The sequence below is a fragment of the Chroicocephalus ridibundus genome, chromosome 5 (genome assembly GCF_963924245.1).
Source record: "Chroicocephalus ridibundus chromosome 5, bChrRid1.1, whole genome shotgun sequence".
Lineage (NCBI taxonomy): Eukaryota > Metazoa > Chordata > Aves > Charadriiformes > Laridae > Chroicocephalus > Chroicocephalus ridibundus.
The window spans coordinates 6,105,879-6,127,222 of NC_086288.1; the positions used below are offsets into that span (position 1 = coordinate 6,105,879).

The window sequence follows — 21,344 nt, forward strand, 5'->3', positions numbered from 1 at the left end:
TAGGAGCCCTTCTTGTCCTGATAAAACGGTGTGGAAGTTCCTGAAGCTACTTTTAATTTTTAAGAAATACTTTGCATTTTTGTGAGCTCGTTGTCGACTTTATCTAAGCTTTTTTTTTTTTTCCTTCTTCAGTGTTTTAGCGAAATAGTAGAGCGGACATCCGTGCTTCGACTTGACTCTCTCTATGCTCACAACATGTCTTTTGTGATACTTTTGGAGAACGTAGGTGTTACCTGAAGTTTTTTTTTACAAAATAATTCCTGTTCTCTGCATCGATCCCAAGCGATTCCTTTTGTGCGGCCGTTGTGGCACTGAGTGGTTTTGTTGTAATGTCTGACAAACTTCTCTTCCCTGCTTGGAAGCTGCTGCTTTAGGGGAAAATACACAGTTTACAAGAACTGCTCTCTTATACTTAATTAACTACGTCTTGATGAACACTCCTATTAACAACCTGTTCATGATCCTTTAGCCGTAGACAGCTAAAATCAAAGTGTCTTCCCCTCACCAGCCTGTGGAGTTGTCCAGGTGTAAGTAAGAGCAGATATTCCACGCCGTCACGCAATTATATATGGTGTTAGAGCATATAATATTGAAACCTGACAACTGCAATTGGGTGAATTTGGGATGGTTCGCAGAGTTGGCACCGGACAAGGTGCCTAACGTGTTGGCAGTGTTGAAGGGTTTTCTCTGGGTAGTTGTTTATAGAAGTTCCGTGTATTGTGAATCGATCTAGCGTTTTGCTGATAGTTTTTCAGGGTTTGTTTCCAAACCACGTTGACGCTCATTCCTGTGGACTAAGACCTTCCACCTACGGATCGATACAGCGGAATTGCTGGCTGCCCTTAAACAGGTGACTGGCAATAAAGGCGGCAATTTAAAAAAAAAAAAAAAGTCCCGAATTACCATCTATTTGTTGATGCTAATGAAGAATTTAGCATGTTAACCTCTTCAAAATAGACACGTTTAGGGCTTAGGAAAAGAGTCGGTTTTGGGGGCTGGGCATAAACAGGTTTCAGAGTCAGCATTTGGGTCAGCTTCTCATCCGCTAACAAAATTCCCACCGGAGCTGGTGGAGATTGTGTTGTGGGCTCTGTTCCCTTTCTGACGAGGAGAGACTAAGAAAGAACGGAAGGAGAAAAGGGGAAGGGAAGTAACAGTAGATTTTAAAAAGAGAATCTTGTTTGCACGTGCGCCGGAAAAGCCCGTTGAGACGAACGGTCTACAGAAGGGATGGTTGGAGCAGCTCATGAAGTACTTGCGGCGTTTCAGATTTAGAAGATATTAATGTGATGCTATTCTCGTAGGTGACCTGAGGAAGGGCGTGGATTTCTTTTTCCCCCGCTAGTTGAGGTCTGCCTTTGCTTTTATTTCTGGAGGTAAAATAAAGCCAGTGTTGAGAACTCGGCGTTCGCCCCCAATGGATGTAGCTCTAATTTCCCCAGGCTGGCAGAAAATTGATTTCAGCCTATAGAACCATAATTCCGAACCTTTCCGGGCTGTTTTAGGCTTAATAATTTAAGCTTGTTTTTGAATTATTTACTGTTTCAGGCTTGTGCTATGTCAGGCTGTCTAACAGGGACGCGTCGCTGCGCAAAACCAGCGAAGCTGACAGCGCAACAAGGAGACTTGGAACAGCTAAAAGCTAGTTAGTGCCTCGCTGCTCAGGCCAGGATTTAGTCGGGAGCGGCTGGACCGCGGCGAGCGCTCTTACTCCCCTGCTTCATTTTTATTTTAAAGGCTCCAAAGCAGCAGAGGGGAAAGAAATGACATTCGCCGCGTTGATAATACCGTCGCGATAAGAGGCAGGTTTACCCAGCGGAACCCGTCGCCTGTCAGGGAGTAGTTATTTTGAGCGAGTATTCTTAATTTTTGCTGGTGAACGCGGTACTGGCCATCAGAGCTGCCCGGGGGAAGGGAATCGCTGCTGTCGCCCAAGTTTCCAGGCCAGGGAGACTCAATTGCGCTGGGTTAAGTCAGGCGACAGCGTAAGTTATCTCTGGTTTAGCCTCTGCGCAAGGTCTCCACCGATTGAATCGCTCAGTTACTCGTTAGTCACTGTTGGAAAGAGGCTATCGAAATAAGAATGTTGATCTGTCTCGTTGTAAAACTTAAGATTCTTCCACCAAATTAAAAAACAAACAAACAAACAAAAAAAACCCCCAACAACACAAAACCCAAACCAAAACACCCAAAACTTTACGTAACAGCAAAAGAAAACACCAGTCGTTTTCCAGATGCTGCCTATTTCTTTTTCTGTTGCTCATGGGGGGGGGGAAGCTGTATGGAGAGCTGCATTTTGAATATATTTTGGCAGAGCAGCGTGACTTTGCAGGAGAAATTCAGTGAAATTTAAAACGCTGATGTCAGCCTGAAGTTGACATGCCAAGCTGCTGCGTGCAAAGCCGGCTTGCCTTTAATGATTATGGAATCGTTTTGCAAAAGGGCATTTGCTGCAGACGGGAAAAAAAAAAAAAAGTGAATTAAAATTAAAAAAGCAGTAATTTTTGACTGGTCAGTGGGCAACAGCAACTGATGTACGGCAGCAGAATTTTTCTGCAGGGGGATGGATGGACGCCTGGAGGCTCCGTGGCAACTAGATCAAATAGGTGCAATATTCCAAGGGCTGCGGCTGTGGGTTTTGTGAAGAAGCCGCCAGCCTTCGCCCCCTGACACCGCCCCCGCGCTGGCCGCGCTCCTCAGCCCAGTGCCGCTCGGCAAATGGCCAGTTCGGCGAACGGCCGCTGCCTCGGGGTTTATTTTTAGGATGATTTTAAATAAAAAATAAAAAAAAAAAAAAAATTCCCCGGGTCATATTTGATTTCCTTTTCTTGATTATCCCAAGGCCAACCCAAAGCCGCTGCAGCGTTGTCTGAAAGGTGGATAACGCCACTCAGTGGCTTCGTTGGTCGTGATTTATTTACTAACTTCTCTTCCCTCGGATGCGCGCTTTAATATGCAACGCGTACTTTAATAGAGCTGCTTCCCTGAAGAAGTGCGTGGCATTAGCCCTGGTGAAGGAGGAGGCCTTGAAAAAGAAAAAAAAATAAAAGGTTTCCCAAACAAGTGAAATCAGAAATAATAAATAACTGTGCCCAGAGCTGGGCTCTGGGCTCTGCATTGCAGCACGACTTCTCCCGGCCTTAAAGAGGTACGTACTTGGCCATCTTCCCCTTATTTTGAAGGAATCCTCGCCCTTAACCCATGTGGTTTGGTGTTCGGTCATCCTCCCTGGGCCTGCGGTGTGGCGTTGCTGCTGAAAGCGCCGTTAGGGAGGGAGCGCAGATGGTTTTTTTGCCGTGGTTGTGGTTTTTTTGGTGGTGTTTTGTTTTTTTTTTTTTTCTTTGTATCGTGGCATCAATAGAGGGCTGTGGCTCCTGCTACGTAGCTGCGAGTTCCGGGGAGGGTTTGTCCTCGCAGCGTGCGTTTGTCACCGTTGGTACCGTGCTCTGATGCAAACCCGAGCCCGGTGCTTGGGAACTTCATTAAAATGGAGAAACGAAAGGAAATTCTCTACGGGCAGCTTAGGAGGAACCCAAGGTATTGCTTCAGCTTACGAATACGTAGGTGGTAGAAAAGGCTGATTAACATCAGTTCTCTGTTTATCTCAGTTCAGCCGTTTTGTAAGTCACGGGAGTGGAATTAGCAGTGCATATTTCTTTATTTCGACCGATAATCCATCGTTATTTTCCAGTCTCTACGTAGGCGCGGTAACCAATCGTTGGTCCGGAAGCCTGAAATACAGAGAGCGGTATTTGATCCTTTTTCAAGGTAGCTGGTCAAACCGACTTGAATATGCGAAGTTAATATCGCGAAAACAAAACGCTTGAGAGGAAGCGGCCCCCTTCTGGAAAAGGGGTTTGAGGTGGACAGGGGTAATTTAGAGACAGGGAACTGTAATTAAAGGTTATAAAACAATGCTTGGTTTTACAACAGTATAGAGTATAATGATAATTCATTGAAATCCCTGAAAGATTTGCTAATGATTTCGGGAGATTTAGGATTTTTTTCCAGGAGATTGCCAACAGGAGATAATGCACCTCGCGTTACGTAACCGTCTTAGCGCTTTATGTTTTCACATGTAATTTGTGAACGTTTGCTCAGCTTCTGTAACATGGCTCTGGGGTGGAGAGAGAGATTAATAATGGTGGAAAATAACGTTGAGCAAATACACCTGGAGGACCCAAGTGTTCTTTAGAGAAGTTCTGTGACCCGTCCCGTTCAAATCACCACGTGGTTGGCACGAGGAGAGCTTTGGTGTTCTGAGCTTATTTGTAAACTTTATAGGGTTCTAAAGGTAATAATTAAAATAATTAGAGAAGCAGAAAGAGCTTGAAAATCACAAATGGAATTGGAGAGAAATTTTCCGAGGGATAAAATGAAGGTGGCTTTTCCCAAGACCAGGAACTCGAGATGTTCATGTACCGTCAACGTAAGGCCTTTGGAAGAAGGACAGACCTCTGGGTTTGCTTAGATGTCTCTACGAAGCAGTTCAGAAAGGGCTATCTGAAATATAGCTTATTATTATTATTATTAAGCTGTTTTAGCTTATCATCTCCTGTTACTTCATAATACATACGCGCAATTAAGAGCAGTGTAGTCCCTACAATGGCAAGATGCTTGTTCCCGTTGTGAGCTCCTGGGATACTTTATACAGAGGGATAAACGTGATAAACATTTTTGCTCATTTTTGTGTGCGCTGAAGTTATATAGACTCTTTACGGCTTCTTGACGTAGTCTCTTATATCTTTGAAGTCCTTGAGATTATTCATACAGAAACTTGCTGGTACTTGAACCCCCTCAGGGTTTTTGTTGTGGTGGGAGACCCTTATTAGGAGTGAGAAATAGGATCAGAGAATCAACAACAATCTTCGCTTCCTAAATACCGCTTTTGGGGCATCTGCGGCTTTGCTGAGGATATTTATGGAAGCGTTAAAAATAGGCGCATCTTCACTGTGGAAAGATATTTAAGCAGGAAGAAGGGTCAAAGGTTTGCGAGGTGTAGGTTGTTTTTGTTCGGCACACGTGTGGAATGTTTCTGTAGAAACCATCCTGCAGCGGACACACAAGGAGTTATTCTTATATATATATATATATTTCTTATATATATATATATATATATGAAAACCCCCTGTAATTAATTTTTAAGCAATACCTTTCGGGTTTTTTTTCTAATTTAGGTGAACATTTTAAAGCAGCCATGGAATTGTTGAAGCATCCAGCTGAGGAACGTTGGAAAAGCATCTCAATCGTTTCAAAAAAAGCAATTGAGAAATTGGTGCGCAGGCTTCCGTCCCGCGAGCATAACGTTAAATACGTCCGTCAGGGTGGTGTTCAGCCCTTTACGCGAACGGAATTTTTGCTATGTAGAGTGAAAGCTTGACAGAGATTTGGAAAAAGTGGCTTAGCGTTTGTCGTTATGAAAGGTGAAACATGTTTCTCGTGCACCAAAGCAATTGCGTAGCCTTGCAAAATTGGAGCCGTGGCCTTTTTCTTTTCAGAGTCAGGGAAGAGGGAGTTTTGGTTTTCTCTTTGCAACGTTTTCACTCCAAGTCTAAGAAAAACTCGCCTCCCAAACACTTAAGAATTGCTTCTTCAGTGGCAGGCAGGCTGCCATGCTGTCAATTTTTGATTATTTTTACATCTTTGCTTTCTTGCGTTTGCTCCTACTCTTCCACATAAAATATTCCGCACTAAGAAATTGAAGGTTTTCCTCATACTTTGTTGTTCCTTGTGATGAATATGTGACTTCACTTTGCTCTATATAGCTTGTGGAGGGAGCTTAAGAAAAAGGGGAGAAAATCTCTGATTTAAAATGTGCTTTTAGAAATAGTAATGTAACAGGGGGAGGGGAAAAAAAGAAAGAAAAAAAAAAAAAAAAGCCTGTGTTGGGAAGATGCCACATCAACAGAAATGTCGATGGCCTCGCTGCTTCCAGAGGGACTGCGGTTGCCTGACGTTGGCCAACGAGGCTGTGGGCTGTAGAGGAGCCGGTGACGGAACTGCCCCACGGGGTTTTCCTTCCTCCGTTTTTGCCCTTGACAGTCCTTGAGCGTGAGAGGGAGTCAGAGCAGCGACGGCGAGAGGACCCGCCTGGCCCAGGGATAAACCCATCCCATCGCCGTTCGAAGGCGAAGATGGGGTTGGCTTCGGTGGGTGCTGGAGCAGGCTGATAGAGAATGGATAAGAATAGCCAAATATTCGTTGAATCAGACAGCTGCTTCCCGTGGCTGTGGTGTTGATATCCTCCCATAAATGAGTCATCTTTGCAGTAATAAAAAAAAAAAAAAAAAGAAAAAAAGGAATTTCCTTTGTCGCTTTGAATGCAGTAGGACTTTTCAGAACTCTCACACAGAATCGGAAGTCTTTCGCTTAATACTCATTTTGCGTGGGAAACATTAGCCTCTTCAAGGATTTTAGTATACAAAATCACTTTGATTTAGAGTACCGTTGCATAATATATATACTTTTACTTATCTGGGGGGTTTACTGGCTGTTGTTTAGCCTGCCATATAATTTTTTTTTTTCCCTTTTATTTTTACTCATGCTGAATGTAAAATGCCAACTTAAGGGGGGACCATAGTCCCTGTGACCTCCTCCGTGACCTCAGGCCGAGATCTGAACCGGGCTGAAGTCTGCCTTCCGTGCGTGTAAAACGGAAACAATCGCGCTTATTCTATTTTGCAATGCAATTAGTAATATTAAGGCAAGTATTTTGATTATGGTAGAATATTTATGGGTATTTATTGTTATTAACCTCTACAAGACACTTTGCTTAGGGCAAATTAGCGGCTTTACCAGAAATCTGGCAAACGGGGAACTTGTCAAAATGCGTAGAAATATTCGCATCCGCGGTTTCACTTTATCAGCGTTGACGTAAATTATTCTACTAGTGATTTATAGTCGTGGATGTTTCAAGTGTAGAACATCTTTTGCTTTTGTTCTGAAAGATCATCTGGATTGACTTCCCGAAGGTACAAGCCTCATAGGAAAGAATAAATTTAATGCGGTATTCCACAAAACAGGGCGTTGCTTCAAGCGAGATGGGAATCTTGGTTTCTTTTTTTTTTCTTTTTCTTTAAATTTATTGTCATTTCAGGTAGCAGAGAACATTAGAAAATTACAAAATTGTCGAGGTTGGAAGGGACCTTTCAGATCGAGTCCAGCCATCAGCCTAACATTGGCAAAACCCATCATCGTTATAAAGCACAATACCAACTTATATTTTTTTAGCGGAGGCTAAGGAGCGGTTTAGCGATATTGGTTTTGTTGATAGGTACTTAGATAAAGAATTCCAGAGGACTTCCCTGCTCGGGCTGATGGAACGAAGAAGCGCTGCTGTCTGACAGGAGAGGGGTGGCAGGAGTCGGGGCCGGATGGATCAGAATCTATTTCTGACCCTGCCTATTAACAACTGCACTTAACCAATTGGAAATATACTCATTTGCCATTGCGTGTAGTTGAAATTTTATGTCTCTCTGTCCCATTTGGTGTTTTAAAGATGCCGTCGGAGAGAAAAGCTGGAAATGCAGCGTCGAGAGAAGGCGTGGGAGCAGGGAGTGGTTGCTGGAGGCTCGCGACCTATTTTGCCTCTTGTGGTTGCCTCTGGGCCAAACTTTGGCGCTGGGCCGTGAAGTCCGAATAAACGAGCTGAAATAGCGACAGATCGGGGCTGGGGAGAATTAATACGGATTGAAAAGATGCTTCAAAATGGCAGAGCGCTGGACGCCAATGAGGGGACGTCACTTGGGGTTGCTCGATTCGAGCGATGCTGCCCTGAGTCGTGGGGTTTCGTTAGGGTGAGTGGGCAAGCGGTCGCTGTGAAGGGTTTCCCCAATTCCCAAAGACACGGTAGGATACACAGGGTAATCCAGTAACGTAATTGATTTGGTAATGACCAAATATTACAATTACAATGTAACATAGGATTTAAAATGCTACTAGCGCTTTCCTTGCCACAAGAGATTTTCATTTTGAGAGAAAAGCGTGGGCTTTGTGGAAGGTCATTTTGGAAATTTTACTGTTTCTTGTTGGCAGTAAATCCCACTGTGGTTTGTTGTATGTTTGATTTTTTTATATTTGTTTTTGGCTAATTTTAATTGACGTTAAGAGTTTACTAGCATCTGATTTTGGTTCCGTCCTATTTGATGAAACTATACCCCAGCCGTGACCCCTGAAGGACTGCACTGCGAAGGTAGCACAGTTTTGGGTTTGTTTTTTTTTTTTTTAATATTTATTTTAAGATCTGCAACTTCAGTTTGACCTAAGGTAATGCCAGTAAATCCGAAAGACAAAAATGTTGACTTTCAAGGTGAGTTGGGTTTTGAAGGAACCTCTCTTGAAGTAATGCGCTTTACCCGAATCCAAGACCAGAACTGGGCTTTGGTTCAGTTACTCCTCTCTCTGACAAATACTTTAAATCCTAATGTTTACTCTTGTTTAAGGTTGAATCAAGCCAAACAAGAACAGCAATCAGCAATTCTCGTGAGGAATGAGCAGTGGCAAAAAGAACGAAACCAAAAACCTAAACGTAGGCTGCAAAGCACGTGCTTCTTCCAGTTAATTGAGTCTGATTAGGTACACCTTTGGCAAATCTCGAAAATATGATATTCGGCTGTGGCGCTTTGGTGTCAACAAAGTGAGTGATTTCCTCTGAATGGGGACAGCGTGGTCCCCGTCAAATCTACGTGAAATGTTTACGTACGGGCTTAAAGCGTTAGCCTTCTGTATAGAAGTAGTTCAAGAGTTTAGGCTGTATCTTTTCTGCTACAACAGGACGGGTGGTTGTTCCTTTATGGTTGCCGTAAAGGAGTAAATGGTTGCTACTTCGTTATGGCCCTGTTTTTGTACACAGTCTTTCTTTTTCACATCGACATTGCCTCTCCGTGAATGTGTTTATACAGGCGGCGCCATGATTTTTGCTAGGTAATTAGCTGAATTTAAAAAAAAAAAAAAAATCACAGCCAAAACAAACAAAAAACCAAACAATACAATTCAGAGATCTGAAAAAGTATATTGTTCTAAAGAAAAAGTCAAAAGCTCCTCATCGAATAAGCGTGATGGGGAGGAGGAAGAAATAGGAATGCTTCATGCTATATAATTTTACCTACAGAAGTTGCAGTCCTACGAGTCCTTGGGTTCTGTACGTGCAACCTAAGTGTTCATCCTCCTTCTAAATCCCAAATAATGGAAATAAGGAATCCCAACTGAGGAAAATGCGACTAGACAATGTCGTTTGTACACTGGCCGGTGCGTATCAAGGTCTTTCCTTTTCTTGGGCCCTTTGGATCTTTGAAGGTGGTTAATTACCTGAAGGGCAAAGACCCTGCTGCTCCTGAAAACACAGAAATAGTTGGACGCAGAGTGAGAGCGTGCAGTCGGCGTGGGTTTGGGAAAAGGAACAGGATCTCTAGGGATAAGAGACAGAGAAGGGGATAACTGGCGTTTGCAACGCAACTTACAAACCTGTACATCAAAACCCATTAATTTTTTTAGCAAGGCGATCCCTAGCAAAGGAGAACCTTGAAAGTACGTTTAATGGGACCATCGCAGAATATATCCGTTTTCTAGTGCCCTTCTGTAGAGGCTTTAAACCTCTATAGAGGTTGAACAACAGGGATCCGCCTAATGAATCTTCATCGTATTAAACGTAGTAATGACGTCTGGGGTTTTGATGCTCCATGAGGATGCTTTTTGTGTGAATCCCATCTACCAGGTGCTGCTGCTGAACTGCAGAGCGCCTCTTAAGTTCCTCCTCCTTAGGAGTTCAGACTCTTGGGTTGTGGCGGGGGTTCTGTGGGGTGGTTTTTTTGGTAAAAGGTGTTGTCCTGAATGCATGCTTACCTGAATTTGCAAATGCCTTAACTACAAAACCAAGAGCGATTTGATGGTGTCTGTCTTATGTGTTTGTTGCTCATAAGAATGCAAAGTCATTCTTAAAACCTTGGATGTTCTGTCTCGCGTTTAAGAGTCACCGCGTGTGCGCCGTTGGTGTGCGTGTCACAGCATCGTGAATTATGAATGGCAACCGAAGAAAGTTTTATGGCACCCTTAGAACTTCTCTGCAAATGAAATTCTCGGGTTTGTCATTGTTCTTTCTTTGGCTCTCTTCAATTAATAGACACTACTGTTTTTAATAATTCTGAGAGACTACCGTACACAAAAAATTTACCTTTCTCTTTTTGTCAGTTGTTCATAACCAGTCTCACGCTCACCATTTTTTAATTTACGCGTAATTCAGAGTTACCACAGAATTTCTTTGATGGAGGCTTGGTTTACAGGTGACGGGGCCTTTCAGTATGGCCTTTGGTGTTCCTGTTAATTGTATGGAGGTTGTTTGGGTTTTTCCCTGGGTGGCGTGTCTGTCTAGCCGATAAATTCTGTGAAGATGCGTTTTCAATCACAAGATCTCCAAATGTTTATTTAGAAGCGTGTGTATGGTTGCAATAACGGCAGTTTATTCGGTTACATAGCACGCTTATTGGTTTCTCAGACTATTTTGTCTCTCGTTTGGATGGTTTATGTTACTGTGGGGCGCAAATTGCTGTTTACGCACAGAAACCAAAATTCTTGATTGTACTGTGGTAAAACACTTTTGGTCGTAGAGAATTGCTTTTGGAAGGTGGTCACCTTTTATTTATCATCTGTTACAAACTACTTCAGTGCGGGGAGAGACAAAACGTTACGTGGGGAGTGATATAAACCCAAGCCTTCAAATATTGTTTGTTGACGTGCGATGAAGTATAGCTTATAACTATAACTCGCTCTTTCTCCAAAGGTTGGAAAAAAAAAAAAGCCCTTTAGAGTTTCGCTCCAAAAAGGATGTCCTTTCTTCTGCCCGGGAGCCTTATCGACTTATTGAAGTCAAGAGACTTTTTTGGTTCTTGTTTAACCATAAAGAGCAACTTACTAAAAGCAAATAGTTTAATAATCAAGATAAAAGTGTTTCTTTATGCGGATTAATAGGAACACTTGTTATACCAGATGGATTTAATGGGCCCTGAGACAATAGGCAGGCACAGGACGCAAAAAAAACAACCAAAAAAACCAAAAAAACCCCCAAACACGGACTAAAAGAACTACTGGTATGTACTTAACCTGTGTAATTACGTACGTCAGCAACTATGAATCATTATGGGAGAGTAAAAGTCAGGAGCAGGGGTACGATGCTAACCAAAACTGTATCATTCTTTGAGGATTCCCCAAGAATATGCTCTTTTTTTTTTTTTTTCCTCTTTAATTGCCAAATATAGAAACGGAAAAAAATATTGCATATACATTACGTCTGATGCCCGCTCTTTTTTATACCGAAGCGGGTAGGTGGCACTGAAACCTGTGTTTTCTGTATTCCGTTTTCAATTTCTTGGAGCGTTTCTTAGGTATTGAAAGCTTCAACCTACTTCTTTTCCATTACCAGGTGGTGTGCCTTAACAAGTAGCTGCCTTTGAGACAAGAGGATTCTTCTCTACCCAGGAATTTCATGCGATATTTAGAACAGTTTTACCCAGGCACGATTTCAAAGCGTCTTTAATGCTCAAATAAATTACGCTCCTTTCTTTTTTTTTTTTTCTTCCCCCCCCCCCCAGCATTTTACTAATAAACCCATTTCCCCAGTCCCGCAGAAGGTTTGACGAGACCCTAGAACTGTGAATTCCCAGCCACGCCGTTTTGCAGATGTTCGACTCTTAAGTAGGTTCCATCGTCCTGCCGAGGGGAGCGCTCCCGGGGAGATAAGTTAGTTACGGGGCGGTTTTTCTCTTTGACGTTTCGGTGCGAAAATATTCAAGGCTTTGCGATAAGGTAACATTTTGAGGCGAAAAAAAGAATACCTGTTTTAAAACAGTACTGTTGTTTTCAGTGTAAAGCGATGTTTAGTAAGAGGGAATGTATCAGAACCCGCGCTTCTTTGTGTTCCACGTGTAAGGTTCTGTGCTATTTAATATACACGCAGCGTTTCTTAAACGATTTTCACTCTGTGTTTTCCTCGCGTGTTCGATTAGCTCATCAACAGGATCCTACATCTCAGAGCAAAGCGGTTACCCTTGTCTCTGTTTCGTATTGCTGTTTTGCTCTGGTTTATTACAATTGATGAACCTCTCGCTTCCCGTTACCAGCGTTGCAGATACCACCGCCGCACGAACAAAAAATTGAGGGACAATTGACATTTGGACAAGAAAACATTTAGACTTCGCTAAATGTTGGGCCTTAGCCTGAATGAAGTCCGTTTCAGTGAACGGCAAGACCTTTTGGAAAGGAAGAATTATGTATTTAACATTGTTACCTTCCGTTCCTCATTGAATTAATGGATTCTTTTAAGCTACAGTAAAACAAAAGACGCGTCATGTGGAAAACTCTGTCACGTATATGGTAGATGTAATGTGTATATATGAGACGTGGTATCTTTTATATTTTACATACGAAATACACATTCCCCGGAAAAACTCAATTGACATGAAAATATGGAAGCTTTGCCTTTGAAAGTTGTACAAAATTTGTAAGAAATCAGAGGGAAGCGAGAACTTCAGACGCAGGCGGGGAAAGGGTCGGCGCACCGTTTCTCCTGCCGCGGTGGGAATAAGAACGTGGTGCTTCCAGGGGGAAGGCACCGGAGAGGTACCTACGGAGCTGGTCTGTAGCCGGGACTGTTTGTTTTCGTTCTGTATTTTGATAACAGGGATTGAGGAGACTGGGATTTTTCGGAGAGTCAGCAGCGATCTCCTGCTGCGGTATCCAAAAGAGAAGATAGGGTGATTATCTCGGAGAAGAGGATTTGGGGCCTGCCTTGGCTATTCCAAATTCTGAACGAGATAGCTTCGTGAAATCCTGCAAGATGGCTTAAGGCGGAATTAGTATCCCATCTGTGTTAAGGAACAGAAATTAGAGCTAATCAAGGGCCAGGTATTTGATTTAGATTTAGGCTGAACTGCCCGAGGCAAACAGGTACCAATTTACAGCTTGCTGCCACAGAGGGATGTAAAAACATGAAGTCCTCAAAAAATGTTTACTCTTGTTGAAAAGAAAATGAAAAAAAAAAAAAAGGCAAGCCGTTTTGGGCACAAGAAGTGATAATATACTCGTTAGTTATGTTGGCTTGGGGGGGTCTGAGCTGCCGCCTTAACCCTTTACTCTGAGCTTGGTGTTTTGGTGCCGCGAAAGCTTTGCTGCGTCCCTGCTCTTCGGTTGCTGCTGGGGCTGCTTCTCAGACGCCACAGCGTTCCTCAAAGCGAAGCTGGGCTCGCGCGACTCACTTCGTCTGATTGTCCTCTCTGGTGGTGAAACGCGTTGGCGGCTGTGGCTCTCCACCGTTTCCCGCACACACCGCGTTCATGCTGAACAGCGTATGCGTGCGCGGCTTTAGTTTAGTGAACCGCTGTCATCTTACAACTCCTTTTCCATACGTATCAGCAAATACGAACGTTGCTACGCATGAAAAGTACTTCCTTCGGCGGGCAAAACAAGGCTGGCAAAGATACGAGGCCACAAGAAGGACGTGGGTCTGCACTGGAGTTGAAATCGATCCGGGTATTAATTTCATAATTCACGGTCACGCTTGGATTCCAGCGGAAGAAGTGCCCCTGCAGTCCTGCAGGTCGTCTTACCCGGGCTGGAGAAAATGATGGTCAGCAACTTAAATTGATTAAGACCGGCCGATAAAATTATATGGAATGCTTCTCCTTCCGCTGGCTCCACCCGGGCTTTTAAAGTCAGCCATAAACTTTGCTGATTTTGTGATCAGTCAACAATCCTTGTGATAGTTCCTGCGTCTTATTCAGCGTTTGATGTTAACGCAGACATTTCATTTCCCAGGGGAAATCCCAGGGAATTCCCCCATCGAAGGGAAATGACCTTTTCTCCTGATTACCTCAGAATTCACCTGAGACCTTTTATACCCCTCTGTGAACAGGTAGGAAAACAAGCATGAAATAAACGGGTATGTTCTGAAGTACAGGAAATCAAACCACTAATGGTTAATTAATACTGTATTTGCATAGATTACTTATTTAAACAGTAGGAACACTGGAATAAAAAGGTGACCTTTTGCAGCTGCTCACACTCTAACAGGTACGTGAAGGATATATCAGGCAGTAGACTTTATGTTTGCATTTGAATTATCCACACTTTGAGTTTTGTTTTGTTTCTGAATGTTTTTGGTTTTGGTTTTGTTTTTTTTTTTTTTGTTCCATGTGTTTTATCCATGGAATGCTGGAGGCTCAGGTGGCTTGTGTGTGGAGGAAGGCCCTTGTAAATTCACCAGGGGGCCGTAAGATTATATATCTTATTTCTTAAATTGCATACCTTATATGCTGCTTTGTTGAACGTCCCTATCGGGGAAGCAATCTTTGCCCAATTCTGTCCCGCCTGTGCCCCTTCGGCCCTGCAGGATCTGTGGCTGGGGTGGTTAATAACCAGGTTATCTGTTCGCTCGTTCTCGTAGGGATACGAAAACCTATGGTACTACTGGGATTGAGAGCTCTTTGTCGTTGGCCGGAGAGGAGCGTTACGCTTAACGCGTCGCATGAGTCACCATCTAAAGCCCAGCGAAATGATTGGTCCTCTTCAAAATGGCTCAAAATGGATTTTTGCAGTTGATAGGACTCAAATTATTGAAGCTGGAAGGGATTTGCTGTAGTAGACAGCTGCTTCTCGGTAAAGGCTGCTGGGTTTCGGGAATTACTTGTCGTGGGCCGCGTAACCAACGTACGGTAGATACCAGAAGAAAGAGAAGGCTGAATTTCGGGGAAATATTGATCGCAGTAATGTCATTATTGTAAAATGTAAAGGAGACGTAGGTTATATAAAGGCATAAATCGTCAGAGTTTATAATGTGACCCAAAATAATTGCCAGAAACAGGTGAGCCATGTTGTAGTTGACCTTCCCACAGAAGAATCCCTGAGAGTGAAAGACTTTGCATTTAGGAAACTGGACAAAGTTTGGGAAATCTCCTAGGAATATACAGGTCCCAGTACAGTCTCTGTTGTCACTTTTTAAAAAAATTACTGTGTTTAACCATAAAAACGTAATGGGAAATACCTCTTTGGGGAAAAAACTGGCAATAATCAAGCTGGGGATTTACGTCACTAACAATATATAGGGGGTGATTTGTCGCGATACTCGGAACTCTTTCTCTCTCTCTTCTTCATTTTTCCCTTTTGCCTTTTATTTTGGAAACTGAATATTTTGCCGCTGCTTCCTGAATTGTTATTTTAGCTCCTGTGCTACGTTAGGGCCTAATTGAAACCTCTGCCGACAAACGAAGCTTTAGTAGTAACGGCCAAAAAAAAAAGGGGTAAAGAAGGTTTCTTCATAGCAGCCGAGCAACGTCGCTTTTGTTGGTGCGTACCTGGGCGTGTGGTTCCTCTTAGAAGACTCAAGCTTTGCCGTTCCTGGGCTGATGAAGGGTATCCCGTAAAATTAAGTCTCCACCTGGCGATTAGATTCCGGCTTCAGTCTCGCTGCTTCTCGCTTATTAGTCTTTGAGGTCTTAGTGGAGACTTTCCGAGAGGCAGCGAATCGGTGGTTTGGTTTTGCGCTGTTTTTCTCGTGGCCGCTAGTAGGAAGGTCAGGTTATTTAGCGGTGACTCCATTTACTGCAAGAATCCTGGGAAAAGCGAAACCGGGAACTAGTGACGGAAGAAAAGCTGTAATGAGGAGAGTCATTTCTTGGTGGTGGTGATGTATTATAATCACTGTAGGCTTATACGTGTATAATACATGTCAAGTATTATACATATACGTGTATATGTATATACATACATATACGTAATACATGTGTAAGTATGGTAAAGGTGCCATGTCACATGTGCGAGAACATTTCTTTCGACGTTATTTTGTCTTTAGCTTTCATCTTTTGGATGGTAAGGCTTCTTATTTCTTCACGTAGTGTTTTATATGGTCTCGGGCAATACCGCCTGTGTTTACCTTTGGCGTTTGTTTTCAGATTTTCATTTACGGGCCTTTCCGAGTGTGTTACGCCTGTATTTCATCCTTTGACTAGGTTCGATATTTTTAGACGTGGCAAACCGCAAATAAGCCAGACTGTAACCAGCATCACAAATCCCGGCTGGTTTTTGCTGGCCGAAGGAGCCGGCAGGTTTTTTTGTCAGAAGTTGTCTCATGCTGACATTTAAACCAAACCAGGTGCATATCTGAGAAAAATAGTTATAAGATGTCTGATGCTGTTGAGAACAGGCATTAAATAAATGGCAGACGTCCCTTCTGTCAAAAAAAAAAAAAAAATGTGGGGGCATCCTGGCCAAGGTATACTGTATTTAATTTTATCCACAGCTGTACCCATTCTAAATGTCACGATGGGGAAAACTTTTCAAAGAAGTATAAAAAAAACTGTAACAGAATACGACTCCTGCGAAGGTACCGGCTGTAACGGCTGAAAGCGCGCGATTTGAAGTTCCATTTTGCTGCACTCAATGGGAAAAGCTCGTGCAAGACGCGATTCCCAGAAGTTTTCCGGGGGCTTTGTCTGTTGTGTCCTGTACTTACTGGCTTTGCGTTGCCGAGAGGCTGATAATCATCACCGCTGAGTTCAGGTGGTGGAACCAGGGTGTTTCCCAAAGCCTGGTGAAGGATTTTGAACTAGGAGGAGGCAGCTGCCAGGAGTCTTCGTATGCTTCTATTTTTTTTTATACCTGTAATGGTCTTTACCGAGGATTTGGAGCTTGCTGGTCTGCATATTTTGGTCGATTCTGATCGCTTTGCGTTATTTGGGGGGGGGGGTTACAAAAGTGCGAAAGTCGGCAAGAGAAAATTCCCCTCGCAGGGATGGAATCCTCTCCCCTCAGGCAATAGCTAATGAAAGAGTTATAATGAGCCACCGCGTGGCGTCGGAATGACGCCAGGAGGAAGAGGGCTGTTCTGAAATCGTGGGGAAGCAGAGAGTAGCATCGTGACAACTGTGAACAGATAAACTTAGGGCAGAGCTTTGGTTGCTCTAAATAGAACCGCAGTTCGATTTGTGCCCCGTTTTCTCCGTGTCAGGCAGAACTCGATGATGCGAAAACTCAAACTCTGAAGTTTTCTTGGCCGAGAAGAAAGAAGGTCGGACGTGTGGATAACTAAGGTTTGAAGGCCCCGGGAATGGGAAGAATGGGGTTTCTGACAAGCACGTTATCAGAATATTTCTCTTAAAGATGGAAAATCCTGACACAGTTAACGCTGCCACTTCCCAAGGCGAGCTTTGGGGAAAACCAATAAGTACCTCGGAATATAAATTGGATAATATTGGAAAACCAATAAATACCTCGGAAAACCGAGGAATAAATCGGTTTGCACCTACCCCACGTAATGTGTCAAACTTAAACACTCAAAATGAAGCACAGCGGGACTTTTTTTTTTTCCCCATTAAAAGCGTGGGGCTTGTATTCATAAAACACGAGCGCAAGGCATAGACTGGAGCAAAACGGTGGGTTTCTGGGATACTGGGGTCTTCTCATGTTTCTCCTATGGCATCAACGTTTTGGGGTCCTGTCTCAGCTGTTTGCTGTCCTGGCATCGACGCTTCACTGTGGTGTGCGAGATACTCTACTCTCTTTCTTGCCAGGCGCTTTAAAGTGTTTCTGAAGGTTTTTTTCAGCTAAGGGAGTAATTAACATTCGGGCTTAGCATCTGGGGAGCAAAGGGTATATTTAAAGCGTGGGGAAAACGAGTGGATACGGTGCATTACCTACAAGGAGGTTCTTTAAAAGGTTCTGCTCCCCCGTGGAGAGACGCAGGGTGGTGGGCTTCAGAGCAGTTCTGGCAGCGTGACGCAGAGCGGGCGCTGACTTCTCTGAAGAGAGGAGGAGGCCTGAGATGCTTTGGGATGAGATTCGTGCTTGTAAACCACGCCTTTTGTGTTTTGGCTTCTGGGGGGCTGCCTGATGGGGGACGGAGTTGCAGCCCAAACAGCAGGAACATACAAAGATGCTGCAAACACGTTCCTCCACGAAGGCTTTGAGTCCTACACCATAAGACCATATACTTTGTTAGAATGCGACGTCCGAACCAAGTTTGGCAAAAGACGAGCGTGTTTGCTTTCTGAGTAATTTGCCCTAATGACTTTGAACCGTTTTGATAAACAACAGTAATATTGTTCCAAGGCCCTGGCAGAAAGCTTGTCCGTTCCTCTCCATCAGATGGCTGCACAGATTGTTGCTTTCTGCGAGCGTTATTTCGAAGGAATGCATGCCACTCGCTTTGTGCCACCCTTTCCCCTTGAGCTGACTCCTTGTTTCCCTCCCGTCTAAGTTCATTGCGCGTTAAATAGCTCTGTCCGAGGATTTTTATTTCCAGTTTTTATGTTTGGAACCTTGGTTGTATGAACTTGGGTCGGGTCAAGCGGTTGGTGGGATTCCATCTTACATGAAGAAGTTATAGCAATGTATATACGCCTTCCTGTCGAAGGATAATGCCTTGGAAGAGGTGAAGAAAATGAGTGGCGGCTAATTACGGGAAGGCTGGCCTTGCGTGAGAATTTCTGAAACATCGTTGATGTCCATTAGAGGCAGTGAGCGCGCTCAGTGTTGTCACATCCAAAGGTCAAATGCAGTTGCAATGGTTGGGGTTACGCTCAGCTCGCATCTGAACCTGCCCATAGCTAAGAATTAATGCGTGCGCACGTCGTATTTTATTCTTATAACGTCTGATTTTAACACGAGGTGAAGCCTTTACTTCTTCACTAGTCATTTTGTATTTGAAATTCCGGCTGGCTGAATGCAAGACCAAACATTCCATCTCTTGCGTTTGCCGATTGCTGGCAAAATTGTTGGTGTCGGGGACGTTTTGTAGTTCAGGTTTCATTCCGTTCCGTACAAGACTGTAATCTCACATAAGCCGAAGCGCCAACGAACGTAACTGTTTTGTGCCTGGGTGTATCCTGCATGTATTTGTACTCGTGACACATCAGAGCTTTTCAAAGGAGCCGAGTGATCCCATCCTGGAGCGTTCATCGGTCAAGGAGAAATTACAGGGCTGTTTGAAATCCACCTCACAGTAATTAACAGAAAAGAGAACCCTATACCGATCAATAATCGTTAAAAGGGGGCTGGGGAGAGGTTGCTCTCTGGGATTACACTGGCACCGCTGCGGAGGGTGACTGGGTGGAGATCGATAGGACGCTGTGGACAACGGCCTGCGGACGCGTTTGGCAGGACCAGCAATGGTTTGGAGCCCCAAAGAGAAAAATGTTCGCGAGACGCTACACTTCTTGGAGGACCACCCTGCACCTGAGGAATTTAGGGCTTCATTTTTCAAATACCTGCCCAGCTCCGCGTACAGGTTGCGTGTGCGTTGGGATGTGTTCTGTGGCGCTCTCTTACCTACGGAGAGGGCGTCTGTCCCCGTTACCTCCAGCTGTTCCCGAAGCGTTCGAAAACTGCTAGTTATTTCTCAGCTAACTTGTGGAGGGGGGGCGGGGTGGTGGGTTTGATTGGTTTTGTTGTGTGTTTTAATTCCGCAGTGGGCCTCTTCTGGGATAATGGGGGGATTCCAACATGCAATCCTCAAAATGATATTTTTTTTTTTTTTAATCCAACTGGGTATAATCGCAATAAGTAACTCAAACCTAGAGAGAACATCCTTATTCTCAAGTTTGGTGGGGTTTTTGTTTGGTGGTTTGTTGTTTTTTTTTTTGCTTTGGTGGTTTTTCGTTTAATAATCGTAGCTAAAAAAACCCCAACAACCCTAACCCGAACCGACAATGAAAACCCAAACCAAAATCAGACAGGACGTAGACGAGATCTGAAGTGATCTAACATCAGAGATTGTCCTTTTTGGATACATTTGAGCTCCTCTGAAATCAAACCGCAGGGATCTATCAACTCAAAGCAAGCTCATCACCTTTATTATCTACAGGAGCATGAAATACCGTGCGAATCACAGAATGGTTAGAGTCGGAAGGGACCTTAAAGATCATCTACTTCCAACCCCCCCGGACGAATCACAGGAATTGAAATGGCGATGAAATCTGTATTCATACGTTTTGTCGTGTTTTGGTAAATACCAAATAGATGCAACTTGAATGAATCATCTGGTTTTTGAGTTAGAAACTCAAGAAGGCATTAGCAGCGCTCTGAAATGTAGGGCTGGACGCAAACGCAGCCGGGACGGAGCTGCGGTGGCGGGAAGGAAAAAAAAAAAAAAAAAAAAAGGCAAATATTCAAAAGGCATGCAGCTGCGTAATTCAATAACCCTGGCGTGGAGAAGCGTTTCGCTCGGTGGGACGTTAACTTTGTGTGCTCGGCAGGCCGGCTGCGTGCTGGAAAGCCGTTCCCCCACCCCGCTGCCATTTACATGCATAGCTGGCCTGGTAGGTGTAAAAATAGCCAGCCCAGCGCCTGAATTGGAAATGGTCACCGACTCCTGCCCGCAGTTGCTGGGGTTTCGGGTTCTCCGGGACGCAGGGCGGCTCGGGGAAGGGAGTCTGGGACGAGCGGTCGGGATCCTCCCCCTGGATCATCGGCTGGCCGTGGGGAACGCCGGGCACCCTCGGCGGCGCAAAGGCGATCCCCCTTGTAGGAGCCAGCAGAAGAAGTGATATGGGCAACGCACCCATTTGCCAGGCGTGTCACTCCGATAAGGGCTTGGGGACACAAGGCAACATACAGGATTTGGATAAAACCCCGGACTATTATGGATACAACAGTGAAGAAAGTAAAGATCCGGATGCCCTGGTAAGTCTTGGCTGAAGAAGACAAAGGGAAAAAGGAAGATCAGGGTTGTGCGCGTTAGGTTTGAGAAGGATCTCTTTGCTCAGCCTGAATCTTACTTGGTAGCCTGCCATATGAAGAGATCTGCTAAGTGTGCCCACGGTCAAGCTTTGCTTTTGCTTTTGGGACCGACTTGCAATTAAAACTCGGCTGTCGCTAAGCTGTGCAGTCACCCAGAACCACTGTCAGCCTCCAAAAAGTTTAGGAGAGAGGACGCCGTCGGTGAACCAAGTCCTTCAAATGAATGGATGGAATCAGTTCTCCTCACTTACACGACTGCATCCATCATTCTCAAAACTTGGACTCAGGAACCTTTTTTTTTTTTTAAGCTGCTGTCTGTCGGGTGCATGATATAACTTTCTGGTTTTGCAGTAGAGCCAGAGCCCCCAGATCTTTAGGTGGGTGAGGGTGACGGCGAGTGGGGACCAGGCGCACGCGAGGGGTCACACCGGTGACTGCGGGGCCGGAGAGTCAGGGGCGCAGAAAGTGATTATAACAGCAATGTCAGCATTTCCCCTGCACACCAGGGGAAAACCATTGAGATATGAATACCTGTACAATGTCTATGGCAAATGAAGTGCCTCTTTTCTCCTTTTTTTATTTCTTCTTTTTTGTTTTTTCTTCCTCTGCTTGGAGAATTTGTTGTT

At 44.2% G+C, this 21,344-nt stretch overlaps 1 protein-coding gene across 6 annotated transcripts in view; it reads left to right on the plus strand.

The window, feature by feature from the left end:
* The window catches only part of ANK2 (ankyrin 2), a 244,781-nt gene that overhangs the window by 57,543 nt on the left and 165,894 nt on the right, over positions 1–21,344 (plus strand). The gene's annotated exons all lie outside the window — the stretch shown is intronic.